At 31.1% G+C, this 3,520-nt stretch overlaps 1 long non-coding RNA gene across 1 annotated transcript; it reads left to right on the top strand.

The window, feature by feature from the left end:
* The first annotated feature begins 1,532 nt into the window (after nucleotides 1-1,532).
* On the top strand, nucleotides 1,533-3,155 carry LOC132714222 (uncharacterized). Its single transcript, XR_009623534.1, has 3 exons — nucleotides 1,533-1,719; nucleotides 2,315-2,530; nucleotides 2,979-3,155. It is a non-coding gene; the product is annotated as an uncharacterized LOC132714222 (long non-coding RNA).
* Nucleotides 3,156-3,520: the final 365 nt, after the last annotated feature.

The raw sequence follows: 3,520 nt of genomic DNA on the forward strand, positions 1-3,520 counted from the left end.
AATTGTACAAGCCCGATTAGCTTGAGCATGATGTGTTCATACGGCGGATAATAGGGAGCCTTCAATATGACACTTTTGTGTTTTCCTTGAGAAATAAGTTCATGGGCGCCGCCATTTTGGTGTTCTTTTACTATCGCGAGACAGACGAGACCGAGATTATGACGTAAAACTGCCACTAACAGTAGATGTATAACAGAACTATATCTTGATGAACAACTTATTATTCTTATTACGTACATTATATTTACATACATGCATGTATTGAAATGAGTTTACAAAAAGGAAATCCTTACAAAAATGCGTTGCCTCCACAGTATAAATTAGAATTATTATATGTAGATACCGACATTAAAATGATCGCATGTTTTGGACATAATATGGATGCTTTGTAAAATTGAATCTTTTCTCCGATAATGGATGGTTGTTAACTTGAAAAAATTTCCAGTATCTCAAATTCAAGTTTTTCTTTATATATTACAAACAAAAGTTTATGAAAACATCGTATTTAACTGAAATGTTTTAATTGATTAAAAAAATACGCCTAAACATTTATTAACATTTCCCCGATAGTCAAGCTTGCCAATGATCCCTGACCACTTGATTTAGGCTAAGACTGCTTATTTTTTCAAATTTTATTCATTTGGTCAATTTAATTTGATAGTCTAATTAAAATGACGGAGAAACTTATCCAATCGATGTTAAATCCTTTTATTTTGAACTTATTTCGCCAGACAAGCTGTCCTTTGTATGTGTGTATCGGGTACGTCGCCGGTTATGTATCTTTTTTTTTTGGCGTACAAACTCATCTAAATCCAGTAATATATATTGTATGCATAACATGCTAACATCAAATACAATGAACAAAATATATGAAACAATATTAATTTAAAATACAATCGATTACAATTGAAAGTTCCAGATGTTAATTAATACCTCGCAGCAACGTTGACCTCTGATCAAAAGAGTCGCTTATTTTTTAATTTAAGAAAACTTTTTAGCAACGTTTTTATTATAATAATGATTATTATCACCAATCATTTGTTTATTTAATTGCATTAATTGATTGTGAGACTTTGTTAAATAATATCACATGTATTTATTAAATCTGTATTAAATTTGGAGTAACGGGCATCACTCGGTCTGAAGTGGTGCGATCTGTGCTCGGTAGACCGTTGATTGGGTAATAGTTTCTTTATTTCCTTTGATATTTTTACGCATTTTGGACCAAAAAACGTCTTCCTCACACATCCTGTTTAAGATTAATTCGTCTGGTTAATACTTTATAATCTATAAATCTTTTGCTACGATTCGACAATTGCTGATCATAAATCTAAATATCTGGGTTAATGACATCACGCGCACCTGTTTTGCAAAAGCTACAAGTCTGAGTATGGCTTTTCATCAGCTTTTAATGACATGTTTCATATGTTGATAGTGAAACTGTTACCTAATGTATAATCTTCAATACTCTTATTCTTTTTAATATGTACAGTTGTGTTTTAGATCGCTGACCTTGAATACGAGAATGCTGCCATAAGAGATAGTCATAAAGATTTTATTTGGAAAAGTAAACAGGAAAACCGTGCCTTAAGGGAAGAATTATATCGTATAGAGAGACAACAGATTGTTGACAGAGACCAGTTTGAAAACGATATAAGAAGGATCAATAACACCAAGCACGGACATGCTGTTTATGCACTACACACTCACCACACAAAGGTTTGTTATTGACGTTTGATTCGACCAAATTTAGTTTGAAAGCAATTTCGTCTATTCGCTGGTTGTTTTGATGATGCATTATAAAAATTAAAAATTTGTTTTATTTATCCAAGATGTTTCAGTACAACACGTCTTTTTTGAATATTACTATTTTCACAAAATAATTTTCAAATGATTTTTTATAAGTACATATATATAACTGTTGCAAACAAATATTTTTCGGATTAATGACTTTTTGCTGAATTAAAGCTTTTGAATAAAAAGATGTTTTGGCAAGATAACAAATTTTGGGAAATTCATACTTTCACCACATTTCGGAAGACGCTCAAATAGCCATACAGTCAATTTACATTTCCAACAAACTGTTAAATCACGCCTAAATACAATTGTTAAATTATTTTTCATCAGGCGTTAAATGTGATCACTGATCGCTCTGGTTCCCAATTTTAAAAGAATTTTGTAAAAAGCTATAGGTCTGATTCAGGCTATAACAGGTAATCAATGGCATGTTATCTGTGTTGATAGTGAAACTGTTATGTAATGTAATAGTCTCTAATTGCTCTTTTTCTATTTTATATGTTTATATGTGTTTCAGATCGCTGATCTGAAAGACGAGAATGACGCAATAAGAGATAGTTGTAAAGATTTTATTTGGAGAAGTAAACAGGAAAGCCTTGCCTTAAGGGAAGAATTATATCGTATAGAGAGACAACAGATTGTTGACAGAGACCAGTTTGAAAACGATATAAGAAGGATCAATAACACCAAGCACGGACATGCTGTTTATGCACTACACACTCACCACACAAAGGTTATACGGGTTTTTGTTCACAGAATAATTTTCAATTTATTGTTTTTTTAGCAATAAGGTTGTGTCCATAACATAAACGGAGTAACATATTTCTGTTGAAGGTATACCCATTGGATAACAAAATGCGTTTTGAAAAGTAACTTTGGAGAAATTCATATTATCACATTTCGGAAGAAGATATGTAAACATCCATACAGTCAATTTTCATTTCCAAAAACAAAACCCATCCAATCACACTAAGTACAATTTGTTATTTTTCTATCATCAATGTGGTAACCTATGCTCTTGCTTCCAATCTAAATATATATTGTAAAAGCTATATGACTTTAAGGCTATTTTCCAGTAATCATTGGCATGTTTTATATGTTGATATTGAAACTGTTTTCTAATGTTATAGTCATTAACTGGATACTCATGTTATATTTACATTTGAACAATTGTGTTTCAGATCGCTGATTTTAGAGACGAAAACGCTGCCATAGGAGATAGTCTTGAAGGTTATATTGGGAGAAATAAACATTATTTAGAGAAAATTAGTGCTTTATGGTAACAATTAGATAATACGTAGAGACAGTACATTGTTGATAGAGAACAGTTGGAGAAAGATATAAAAAGGATCAATAGCAATTTTTATTTTATTTTTTATTATATTATTTTATTATTATTTTTTTTTTTTTTTTTTTTTTTTTTGCTCTTAACGTGTACCACTACTACGTTACAACGTGAATATGACGTCATTTTCTGCATCATTTCTAAGACAAATATTGCTCGGTTTGGAAAAGAAAAACACAACGTAAGTATTTCATTTCTGTAACAATTTCTTTGAGATATGCACCAGTCTATGGGGGGAAATATAAGCTTGTCACAGAATATTGGATCTTCTTCAGTTTATGAGCCGTTTTAAGCACTTTTTATAACCTTTGAAGTTGATTGTATTAGAGCGGGCTTCAGTTGCAAACTATTTCGTTTTCTTGCATTATCTGATTTACG

The sequence above is a fragment of the Ruditapes philippinarum genome, unplaced genomic scaffold (genome assembly GCF_026571515.1).
Source record: "Ruditapes philippinarum isolate M1 unplaced genomic scaffold, ASM2657151v2 ctg4502_1_1_1_1, whole genome shotgun sequence".
Classification (NCBI taxonomy): Eukaryota; Metazoa; Mollusca; class Bivalvia; order Venerida; family Veneridae; genus Ruditapes; species Ruditapes philippinarum.